Here is a 13,323-nt window from a genome sequence, read left to right as displayed (position 1 = left end):
TATTATTTAAAAAAATATGTATACATAATTAGAATTTTTGTTTATGGAACTGATGTCCACTGCCTTTTATTTTTATGTCCATGTACCCCTGAGACAAATCTGGCTTCATCTTCTCTACACTCTCCCATTAGGTAATTGCAGCTGTTCATAGGCTTTTCTCTTTAAAGCTGAACAAATCCAGTTCTGTCAGCCCCCTTTCATGTGTAAAGTGCTCCAGCTTCCTCACCACCTTGGTTGCCTCTGTGAATACAGAGGAAGAATCAATTCTTCTGACCTGTTGGCTTCTCTCTTGCTTAGAAAGGCCAGTATACAGTTGGCCTTCCTTTCTGCAAGGACACGCTGCTGACTCGGGTACAGCCTGCTGTCTAGCTGGACCCCAAGTCCTTCTTGGCAGAGCTCCGTTCCAGCAGTCAGTGCCCAGTCAGTGCTGTTGAATGAGACTATTCCATCCCAGACACAGGATGTCTGCCTGTCCTGAACTTCAGGAAGTTCCTATCAGTCGTTCCTTCAGCCTGCCAAGGTTCCTCCAAATTGTAGCCCTGACTTTCAACCTGTAAACCACTTCTCCTAATCTAGTATCATCCACAAACATAGAATCTCCACTCTATGCCATCGTGAGTTGTTAATAAAGGTGTTGCACAGTATTGGCCCCAGTATTGATCCCTGCCAGATGCCGTTAGTAATTAGCTGTCAGTTGGACTTTGTACTGCTGATCACAACCCTTATAATACAGTGGTCCAGTTAAAGTTTTGGATAGTAAAAGGTACGCATTTTTCAATATTCTTAGGACTGTTTCTTTTTGTCTAGAAGACTGTCCACTCAGTTACTTTCTTCTGCCAGAAAATACACCAAAGTACATGTAAGATTAAAGTAAAGTTTTAGTTGTTAGGTAGGCAAGGGTGGATGTGTACTGCTGTCATTTCATAAACTTTTGGATGCCTCAAGTAAGGGATCCTGTCCTCGTTGGCTTTTGGATGGATACATGGCATAGTTTGGTTAAATAATATGTTATTTTACTTTACTCTTCTCCATTTCTCTTTGCTTTTGTCTTTTTACTGGATCTGCTATTCTGTAGCTAAAGGGTAACATACGGTTGATATGAATTCGGTAACTTTGTTTTTAAAAAAAGAAGTCTCACAATCTGTATTTACTGTAAATATCCTAAGTGCTAATTAAGGTTATTGTGGAAGAAAATAATGTTCCTGTTGCTACTGTGTCACATTATTTTCTTGATGCTGGGTAACTGTATGGTGAAGAGAATCTTAACGTAATAAGTAGCTGTGTGAGTGGATGAAGCTTGTACAGCTTGTTTGCTAATAGTAATGGGTTACCAGGGTATGAAAAATGATGCTCACCCTTTGGAGAGTGTTAATGCATTGTGTTAGTGGTTCAAGCAACCTTCATTAACCCAGCCTTATGGATCACGACTCCTCTCAAAGTAACTGTCCTTGTGTGTACACTGCAGAACATTGCAGTAGACTTCAAACAGCCGAGCTACTCCGTTAATTTAATCATAATCTCAGTCTGCTTAAACTCCAGAAAATAATTTTGATGAATCATGTGTTAATGGAATTTTTGAGTTTGTAAATAGAACGTTGATATAGACCAGATGGAATTTGAAGACAAAACATTATTTAATTTCATTTATCTCCTTGTCATCGTAATTCAGATTGTTCTAGGTATTATGTAAAAATATTGAGAGGGAGGATCAATAGATAGCTCAATAATATAAGAAATCTGTTATAACTAATTATCTTTTCTGTTTCCTGTAATGTCAGTAGAGCTTTTATGCTCTAAATCATGAACCATCTCTCATGGTTTGTAAAAGGTCACACTCATGTGGCATGCTGTCTTCCACTTTTGCTTCATTTAGGCTTGAAAGCAAGGAAACATGCTGTAGAAATGCCAAAATTAATTCAGGATTTGTGTTTCCAGAATTTGCAGTTATTTAGCATTTGGCTGGTTTCATGCTTGGGAGGGTCTCAGCTTCTTCAGTTTACTGTAAGATGTCTGGTAATTGCATTAGAGTTTGAGCTAGTCGTTTGGAGAAGGCTGAGCATTTGTAGATAAAACTAGTTTTGGGTTTCCAAACATTGATAAAAACTGTTAAAATTGCATGGCAGTCTCTCTAAATTAGCAAGAAGGGAGTTCTAGGAAAAAAATAGCCTATTATAAATTTATTTTTGTCAGCTCCTCATTAGTGTTACAATAAACTATAAAAACAGTATTGACGACTCAACTTAGTATAAATATCCTGCATCTTCTGTGAGGGTAAGTTGGGGAAGATTTTTTCCATATTTTTTATAGAAAAGTTGCTGGTATTTGCATCTGTGTTCTGCACACCCTGATCTATGCTTATGTTTTCTTATAGTTCAGTAAATTCTGTGTTACTAGTGTTCCAGATTCTTCCACTGGTAATCACCAATTTTATTGTAGAATTGGCCCTTGAATCTTAGTACCAAGAAATGGAAAAATAAAAATGCAGAAAATTATTAAAAAAAAAGAAAAAAATCTTACTGTGGCTGTATATATATTCTCCTCCTTCTTTTGAAAATGAAAGTAACAGAAAAAATACCAAAGAACATAAAAAGAGTTTTGCATTTTGACTTTTCTACAAGGAAGTTCATTTAGAATTCAGCTACATTTTTCAAAGTTTCAGTAATATTTCAGTATTTCTGCTGTGTCCACTGTGAACGCATCTTCTGGCCATCTGTTTTGGAGAGTTACTACAGGTATTCTTTCATATGATATTTTAATTGGGACAATTTCTGGTTTGTTTCCATTTTAATATTGTAAAAAAAATTACATATTTTTCAAGAGAAAGGAAGGTATTCTTAGTGCAAAATTAAAGTTGTTATATTAAAATTATTTTGAAAAATGATTTTTTTATTTGATACTACATATCATTGTTTGGGAAAATATTTTTACTTATGCCTAGGAGGAGTTAAAGTGTTCTTTCACCTTTTAAAACTGTGTTATATTAAGAGTTTTACAAGTCCCCATTTTTTTTATTGTTACCATATTGTAAATGTCTTTGTTTCATTAACTTCAAATGAAATACATCTTTGATAAAGCATTTTATTTTAATATTCTGAACAAATAAATCTCAGCTCCACTAATCACACTTTATTTACTTATTTCTGTCTTGGGTTCCAAATGTCTTGGTTGGTCAGTTGTCTACAGTTCTGTAAATAATGCCACAAGTGAATACTTGTCATAAAGTACTTTCATGTCATGGCCTTAAATTTATACTTTATATGTATTTTTGCAATTTATGCACATAGACATTTAAAATATGAATCTCTTGTATATATTTATATATGTTGTGTGTCTATATGTGCAGGTCAAGTTCTTCATGAAACGCAGTCAATTAAAAAAGAATTCATTTTTATATGTATTTTTCTTTGTCCACAGTGAAAGAGCTTATTTAATTACACCATTTTTTGTACTTCTCATGCTTTCAATTATTTGCTGTAGATGTGTGTGAAAGGTTGGTTGATATAATTCTTAATATTTATGTATCATGTTATATTTTCTTACAGTATCTAAAGGGCACCTACAAGAATGCTGAAGAGGGACTTTTTGCAAGGGCATGTAGTGATAGGACGAGAGGTAATGGCTTCAAATTGGAAGAGGGGAGATTTAGAATAAATATCAGGAAGAAATTTTTCACTGCGAGAGTGTTGAGGCACTGGCACAGGTTGCCCAAGAAAGTTGTGGATGCCCTGTCCCTGGAAATGTTCGAGGACAGGTTGGATGGGTCTTTGAACAGCTTGGTCTAGTGGAAGATGTCCCTGCGCATGGCAGGGGGGTGGAACAAGATGATCTTTAAGGTCCCTTCCAACCTAAACCATTCTGTGATTTAATTGGAGAGGTTTATAAAACATCCTTCATTAGAATAGGATTAGTGCTGGCAGAATTATCCTTTCTAATGTCTGAGTTGGTTTAAGAGGTGTGTGTTCTTTCTGGGCTGCTAAAATTTCAAATGTCTGGACTTCACTTGAGATTCCTACTGTTACTACTCTGAACGTTGCGTTGGTGTTTGGCATTCAACAGGTTCTCGCCCCAAAGATGTTTATTCCTGTAAAACTGTTCAATACTTCAAACACAAACATTTCATGGTTCTGCTCAGAACTTAATTTCATAGGATGAGTTAAGCCCCCAAAATACTTAGAGATAACTATTGAGTAGTTTTGATACTTCTGTAGTTTCTAAAGGATATTCAGTTTCTGTTCTGATTGAACTTATTAAACTGCAGAGAAAAATTATTTTGCTCTTTTGTTGAGGATAATCTGAATCTCAAAAAGGCAAAATATCAACCAAGACTAATATGTTTTCTTATTAAAAAACTTAATGTTGTTTAAGAACCTGAAGAACAAGTGATCTGTTCAATATACTGTGCTAGATATAGATTAACTAATCTGTTTTTTTAACTTGAATCTTGGGTGCTCATACAATGAACTGATGATGAAATTGTGGTAATAGGTGACATTTGATCAATCTTTGTTAGGTATTCAATCATGCTAATGATTTCTTTAAAGTACGGTTAAAGAATACTTAATTGGATGTGCAAAATTATGTTCATGTTTAATTGTATTGTAAAGCATTTTACTGACACCTGTAATTTTGAACTAGGATTGTGTTGAAGTATCTGGAAAAAAGAGCTCTAATTGTAATAGTTAAAAAGACTTTAACCATGCGGAAGCATTTTGAATTGGAAAAGGAGATATAATTTATTTAGACCTTACTGCGGCTATTGAAAATTAGTGATTAATAAGGTCCTTCTCTGACAGTCCATCTTTATATCTCAGCTTGGTGCTGAAGTGATTAAAAATCTTCTAAGCATTTCATAATTGTTTTAATTAATTTGTGCCATAAAGCTGTTTTTCTTTTTAACAAAGCCATCTTACTTAGCTCACCAGTAGTTATTTTTTATCTGATTTTATGGTTGTAATTACTGTATTATACTTTAAGCCACTCTTAAGTGCTGCTCATTGGGCATTATAATTATTTAATATCTCTTTTAAATCATATCTTTAAATTCTACCGTGGAGATTATATTTGTATGTTATTACAGAGTTCAGAGATCTTAGAAGGAGTTGAGACTGTAAAATCATTTGTAAATTCATGATCTCTGTAAGCACTTTAACTTTTAAATATCCGAAACTTACTATTTTAATGACAAATCAAAAAAAAAGTGAAAAAAAAAAAAAAAAAGTTTAACATGGTGGGGAATTTAAAAAAATGTGAGGCACTGTTATGAATGTTTACAGTTATGACTTAGAAGAACAGGCTATGGAACTCCAATTAATGCTACCTGGAAGTAGAAGTGTCTCATCAAATGTATTTCTCACTGTTGTTTGTTGCGATTCTAATATTGAGTTCTACCTGGAAACACAGGATGTATTTTTAACTTTTAGGTAGAACGGTAGATCACCCTTGATCGCTACTAACTGGTTTTCCCAATAGTTTCCTCCATTTTGCACTGGATACCACAGAATTGTTACTTGTATTTGATTCCCTGAGGCAACTAGGTCTTGCCTTCTTACCTCCTCTAGTATTTTCTACAAGACTACAAGTCTGTAGTCTTGACAGAATTACTTTTGTTCAAACTTCCATTAATTTGGTTTTGGAAGTTGTAAGCCTTAATCTGCATCTGGCAACATCTGGTGTTGACATTTTACTCCAAAATCTCTTTTGCCTTTGTCTCCTATAAACATACTGGCTTTGAACAATGTAGAAATGATTCAGGAAGAGAGAGAATGAAATACTAAATTTGCTTTTGGTAGGTAGAGTACTCAAAAAGAAAGCAGTCATTTACTGATGACAAAGTTCCTTCTTCTGGGCAGCAAAGTTCAGTATGTGGGAGCTATAATTTTAAACAAATGGCAATGTTTGAAAAAAAACTAGGTGGAGCAGAAAAGATTTCAACATTTTGTCACTACATTGACTGAATGGATAGCACACACACGCTGGTGGTGGATATGTTGGTTGTGGAGTCTCTAACTGAATGAAGGCCATTGCATGAGCTGCTCCATGTTAGTCGCCTGGGTCTAGACTGGAGCAAAATGTGCTGCAAAATGATGGAATACGAGCATGGATGACTGTATCCGTATGGGAGCTGATGCGATCAAAGAGATGCTTGTTCCCTAAGGACATCTGGAAGCTTGCAGGCAACACTCAGGAAAACCAGTTTTATCAAATGTTTGTGATAACTCAGAGGTGAGCCTTAAGCAGTCGCTGCGTTGCAGGAAGGTCTGGTCTCATGGGTGCAGGCTTGCAGGGACGACCCTTGTGGGTAACACTGGTACTAGTAAGCAGTGTTCCTCTAGACGATGTAGTTTATTTGTCCTACAGTACTGTCTTTTCTAATAGCTACCTACACTTTTAGAAAGTTCTGTATTAAGTAGAATAAAATCTAGTTGATTGGTTGCTTTGCACAGTTAAGAAAACTACTGAATTTTTGTGGATGGAAACTAGTACTTGGAAGCTGTCAGACAAGCGTCAAGTTACAGCATTATGAAGAAACTGGAAAAGAAATGTGACTGTACGCTACTTAGATGGTACATGACATCTCATACTTGTAATGGGCTGGACCATGAAAACTTCTGTGGTCTAGAGGCTGCAATGTTGCACAAGGAGGGAAACATCATTGTTGCCTACTCAACATCACACAGATTGTGGCAGTGCAGTTTACTGGTTTTAATTTAATGGTCAGACAAATTCCAGGCTTGCAAGCACATTCCATGTGAATGAATTTGAGATAAAACCATGTGGATTTCTTTTTTAAAATTCATCCTTTTTATAATCAGTGGCAAAATTTAACTGATAGTCTGATCTCTAATATAAGGTAAATGTTTGCCACGGTAGCGTATGGGAGAAATCTCATCAACCATGAGATAATGAAATGCCAAACGTTGTAATATTTTGACTATTTGTCACAGGGCATTTTAAAAATTTGCTATAACCTATGTTATGAAGCTTCATGAATAATGATTTCTTACTACATTTGACATAACATGGGATGAAAGGTGTCTGGATTTTAAATTCAAATGATTATTTTTTTTTCAAAACTGCTTCCTAAGGAAAAGAACATATTCTGTCCAATTCCTATCAAGTTCTGCAGCTGAAAACTTGCTGGATTTTTATTTTTCTGATGAGAGAAGACAGGAAGAGAAATTTGGATCACGCTGCTCTATTAATCAGTTTTTTACAAGGTATCTGGAAAGATGTTAATTTGTATTTCATAGCAAGAGTTACCCGAGGAAAAAATCCATAAATAAAATAGTGACTGAAGACCTTGAGTGTCTCTGAAGTAATTCTGAGTTGTGCATAGTAGTTCTATCTCCGCTAGGTTCCTCCATAAGTTTATTACCTGCCAAAGAAATACTTATGTTTTTGTTTCAAAAACCTTCTTGTCATTGTTAGATTCATATTTTCATACAGGGAACCTTCCCAAAGAGTCATTAGAGAATTAAAAGTAAGACAGACTCCTATGTTATTTCTGCAAGAGACTTAATATATTTCAAAATGAAAGGGTTTTAAGTTTTGAAACAATGTTTCTTCTGGGTGTCATGCCTTCTTATTAGGTGCCTGTATTATTATCTCTAAGTTTACAGATTATGATGTTTGTTTATTTCTTTGCAATGTTAATTGTGTTTAAAAATAACAAGGTGACCGATTAAAAAATGAAGAGAATTGGAGAGTGGAGATTCTCATCTCCAGTAGCTGTGGAAATTGTTTCCTGAAATGTGTTGGTGCTTCACGCTGTTTGCTCTCCTCAGCTTGTCTTCCATTCTGTTGGTCTTCAAATGATTAGTCTATAATGCTTGCCTTTATTTGGATGGTTTAGAAAGAAGATAATCCTGCTAGAGTGCCATTGGAAAACAGGAGCACTAGCACATTTTCATACATTTCATACATTTTCATACATGTTTTCATACATTGAGCAATGCACTAACATCGCTCTGTGAGTAAATGGCAGTGCAAATAAGCCCCTGTGGCAAAGGTTGGCTCATTATTTTACTCTTTGTTTTACATTGGTACCAGAGGAGTTACTCTTGTAGCTAGCGCACGCTCTTCAAGAAGAATTGTGTGGCTCTTCATGAGAAATACACACTTTTCTTCCTTTCGTTGAACTAAAAGGCCTATTTATCAGAGATTCTTAGTTTAACTGCATTTCAGATAGTTTTTAACACTTAGTGCTTTTTATATTTACAATGAAATATGTCTAAAGTATTGATAAAATTGACTTAAAAATCTGTCAGGGTATGAAATATGAGTAAAAAATGAACGTTAAATAATTTCCCAAAGTGTCAAAAATAGGTCTAAAGTCAAGGTCAGGAAAGATTGCTAGGACTGAGAGGAATCTTTAAATAAAGGTCAACACCAAAAGGCTAATATTCTGTAGTAATAAATTATACAGATGGATGTGGTGGCACCATGCTGTGCCACTGGAATTTGGCAGTTAATGCGTAATTTTACTGTTATTTTGTGATTCCTCTTATATATACATCAGCTTTCCTAGGCACTCATTCTGACAGTATCCCCCAGTCAGGACAGCAGTTAAGTAATGCATTCAGTTATTTCTGTTCTTACCTGTGGCTTTAGTTTGTGATTCTGTAGTCACACGTTACTAATTCTGAAATCAGTAAAACAGCATGAGAAGCTGACGTTAAACATTAACAATATATATTTTATATGTATAGGTCCTGCCATAAGAAGTGTCTGTTTAAAGCAGCTAAATGTGATCATTCAAACTAATAACTCCAATAAGTGCATTTATTAAATTATAAATAGTTATAAATGCTTTTTATGTACAAAAAACATTTTTGGTGGTATGCTACTTTGGAATGCATCTAGATAATTTATTTTATTCTTTAATCAGAAGACTTGCTTCACCAAAACTTTATATATAGATTTATTGAAAGTATTGTGAAACCTATTAAATGTCATCCTCCTTTCTTTTGAATTTTGACAAAATAATTATCTTTTTTTTTAAACTGTAAAATAATTTTACTATCAGAAACTGAAGTAGAAGTATTTTTTATGAAATACTTGAAGTCTGAAAGCTGACAGTAATTATATATCTTGCTTGTTCATTGCACACACGTACTTATTTTCATTGAAATGGAAAATTTAAATTTAGATTATGGCTGTCCAAATTACCTTTATCAGCAAAATAGCCTCTACTCACGATTACTTAATAAGTAGGAAGAATTGGCTACTTTAGTCAATGCATCTTCTATTCCAGTCTTGTATCAATTGTATATAATGCGCAGAGTTTAGTAGTCTATTTTTCAACTTGTTTAGACTAGAAAGCAACTTTCAAGAAATTCATTATGCCTATTAACATCTGTAGTTGAAATATCGCAATGGGCACAATTTATTGTTCTTCATTACTTACTTTCAATGGCTGCAAGCAACCAAATGAAATTTGTTTCTGCTGTGTGAAGAACAGAAATGTTTGCGAGTTAGTAACTTTGTTAGAAATAAAATTGACTTTTGCATCCTGCTTGTTGTAGTGGATTATATAATTACAATAGTTTGCAGAATAGATATCTAATTGTGACATTTACAAAATAAATTTAACATACTATCTCACTTCAGTGTACTTAACGTGCAGCTAAATTTGGCTAGAGCAAAGGCAGACACATGTACTTGTCCTGAATAACTAACGTAATCACGGGGCGCTGGGTGAAGACCTGGCTGAGGCCCAGTGCTCAGATGGTTGTGGTGAGTGGGGCTACATCTGGCTGGTGACCAGCCACTGGTGCTGTTCCTCAGGGTTCAGTTCTAGGGTTGATTCTGTTCAATATTTTTATCAATGATCTTGGATCCAGGAGTTCAATGCACCTTCAGCAAGTTTTGCTGATGATACCAAACTGGGAGGTGCTGTTGTCACTCTTGAGGGACGAGAGGCCTTGCAGAGGGATCTAGATAGATTGGAGCATTGGGCAATCACCAATGATTTATTTAACATTTGAAAATTTAACAAGTCCAAATGCTGGATTCTACACCTGGGATGGAGTAATGCTGGGCACAAGGATAGATTGGGAGAGGAGTGGCTGGAGAGTAGCCCTGCAGAAAGGGATTTGGGGTGCTGGTCAACAGCAGGCTCAACAGGAGTCAGCAGTGTGCCCTGGCAGCCAAGAGGGCAAACCACATCCTGGGGTGCATCAAACACAGCATAACCAGTTGTTCAAAAGACATGATTATGCCGCTGCAGAGGTTGTGGAGTCTCCTTCTCTGGAGATATTCAAAACCTGCCTGGATGTGATCCTGTCCAACCTGCTGTAGGTGAACCTGCTTTAGCAGGAGATTTGGACTAGATGATCTCCAGAGGTCCCTTCCAACCCCTACCATTCTGTGATCCTGTATTCAGTGTTGGTGTGGCCTCACCTTGAGTACTGCGTGCAGTTCTGAGCCCCACAGTTTAAGCAGGATGTGAAGGTCCTTGAATGCTTCCAGAGGAGGGCAGCAAAGCTGGTGAAAGGGCTGGAAGGAATGTCCTATGAGGAGCAGCTCAGGACTTTGGGTTTGTCTAGTTTGGACAAAAGGAGGCTGGGGGGTGACCTCATTGCTCTCTACAGCTTCCTGAAGAGGCGAAGTGGAGAGGGAGGTGCCAAGCTCTTCTCCCTGGTATCCAATGATAGGGTGCATGGGAATGGGTCAAAGCTTTGTCAAGGGAGGTTCAGACTTCACATTAGGAAACCTTTCTTAGAGGGTAGTCAAACACTGAAACAGGCTTCCTCAGGAGGTGGTGAATGTCCCAAGCCTGTTGGTGTTTAAGACGTGTTTGGGTAATGCCCTTAATAACATGCTTTAACTTTTGGTCAATCCTGAAGTGGCCAGGCAGTTGGACTAGATGATTGTCGTAGGTTCCTTCCAACTGAAATATTGTCTCTTGTGTCCCCTTTCTCTCCTTTCTCCCCTTTCTTCCCTCTTGTTTTCAGAAGTTAGAGGCATGCAAGGCCTCTGTATGGAAAATGAAAATACAGAGGCTTCTGAAGCTTATACTGTCTTCAAAATGTGGACTTCTACATATAAATTGCCTTGCTCCATTTTTAAGTGTAAGGTTGCAGAAGATGCATGTTACCACATCTGTCTTCTCCTTCCAATAACTTTTCAAGCTGAGGACTTGCTTCATCAGCATTTTACAGAGGGAGAAAAGTCTCCACTGTGGAGAATTCCATGACTTTTATAAAGCTCATTTCTTGATTACTTAAATAAAATGGTGACCCAGATTAGCACTGCTGCTGAGGAAGGGCTGCAGAGTAAGCCCCACAGGTAGCTGTTGTGTTTGGAGTGCCAACTAGATACTCATTGTACTTGCATAGGTTGCTCGCTCAGAACTAGCCTTGATAAGGGATGTTGTCTCTCCCCTAGCTGGGGCAGCCGATGAGTTTTGCAGAAAGCCTGGGAAAGAAGGATGTGAAGGTGATGGGAGAATATTTTGTTTGTAGTGGAAGGAAGAAGATTAGTCACAGGGTCTTGAGACAGGAAGGCTGAGGCTATTATCACTAAGTTCTCATGTAATTTTAGAAATATTGACAATACGTAGGCACAATATACAGTGGTAATGCTGTAGTACTTTTCCTGAACACAAAATGACTGAGAAGAAGAGGGATTATCCAGGACTTGATGACATCACTTAAAAGAGCACAAGATTATTACCTCTCCACCCTCATTCTCTACCTTTTCACATCCCATAGTAACAGTTCAGTCTATTGTATAGCAGAAGTGTCTAATTACCTAGTTAGTGTTATACATAGAAATGAAATGAATCATTTAAAGATTCACACATCTTTATATATAGCTACGACTTAAAAAGTTCCCAGGAGAAGTAACAGTTTTAAGAAGTGCATAAACAGTTTTATATATTTGTCTATGTAACAGAAGGACATGACTTCAGGAACATAGGCACCAGATCTGCCAAAGAGTGCTTTAATCACAGATAGATAAAGGCTGAGAAGTGCTGTGGAGAAATACCAGTGTCTTACATGTTTCCGTCGATACTTGTTTTCAGACACCATTGGAGATGGGGTGTTGTGATGGATGAACCTTTGGTGTTAACGTGTTGTGACTGATCTTACTTTTAAAAATCTCACTGTTGCTTGTTTTTAAAATCTAAAAAAAATCTACTTCTTGCTTCCATGTTGAAACAACTGTATCACATTGGCTGACACTTTCATATAGCCAAGAAATACATCTTGAGAAAAAAAAATAAATTAATAACTTAAGTCTATATTCTAACTTAGTATAATTTAACTTCTGCTACCTTAAACTTTAGGTAATGTTTCCTGTAGCAGTGCTACCATACTCTTGGATTTAGGGGTGTGTGTGTGTTTTTTTTTGTTTTGTTTTCTTCTTTTAGCATTTTAGTGCATTTCAGATGTTTCTGAGAAATGTGAAATTTGGAAAATCAGCATGTACTCATTGTCTCAGCTGATAATACATCTCTGTGAATGTGGCTGAAGGATGATTTGGGTAGAAAAATCTCCCAAGAATGTATTTTTATAAAGAAAGGCAGTAGGAATGTCTTATTTAGGCTTTAACAAAGACTTCTTGTCATATATTTATCTGAAATAAGACATGAGTATTTCTGCAGTTGTCATTTATATCATGCCAATGTAATACTTGAGCATGTTAGCTAAAAACCCTTAACAGTATGTCTGTGATCCTTTTTGGAAGAAATTCTGCTAAATATATAAAATGCATGTAGCAGATTAGTTCTATTAGCTCTAGCAAAACCCATGCAAGTGATTATCACAGCTTTCAAATAGTAAAACTGCTACAATAAACATAGTGTGTGCAAGTTCTGCTTTAGAAACCATTGATTTGTACTGTTTTTTATTTGTGTTTATTTGTTATACTGAGAAATTATTTAAGTTGCAAGTTATTTAAATTTGCTCACTGTTTCTTGCACATTAATCTCACTTTTTTTTTGTATCTCAAGTGAATGCAGCCTTTACTTGTACTTTCCTTATATTTCTTTGCATTGTTAATTTAATATTGTCTTCTTTTTATTACCAACACTTTATTTTTGGAAGCCCTTATGTTACTTGCAAACCTTGTTTCTTGTAGTCTTGCCCCAAATAATTTGTAGCCTAAGAAATTAGTGAGGATATATGTATCTAATCATTTCACTTTATTACTTTGTATGTTTTTTTGTCATATATTGTAAAGCTCTGACCTTAATCTTTTGTTAAGATAGCACAACTGAGAGCAGTTGTTTAAGCCATCTAGAGGCAGAAAAATGTATCCAATGTGATGTTTAAGTAGTTATTTCTATTTTGGGGATTTTCATTCAGTTGTAGGAAT

The 13,323-nt window shown here is 36.0% G+C and overlaps 1 protein-coding gene across 1 annotated transcript in view; it reads left to right on the top strand.

Moving 5' to 3' along the window:
- TBC1D22A (TBC1 domain family, member 22A) overlaps positions 1–13,323 on the top strand; it is a gene marked incomplete at its 5' end in the record, with an annotated part of 176,622 nt that overhangs the window by 82,823 nt on the left and 80,476 nt on the right. The window lies entirely within an intron of this gene.

This window comes from Charadrius vociferus, unplaced genomic scaffold (genome assembly GCF_000708025.1).
Source record: "Charadrius vociferus isolate BGI_N301 unplaced genomic scaffold, ASM70802v2 scaffold363, whole genome shotgun sequence".
NCBI lineage: Eukaryota > Metazoa > Chordata > Aves > Charadriiformes > Charadriidae > Charadrius > Charadrius vociferus.
This window is presented reverse-complemented; position numbering and strand designations above follow the sequence as displayed.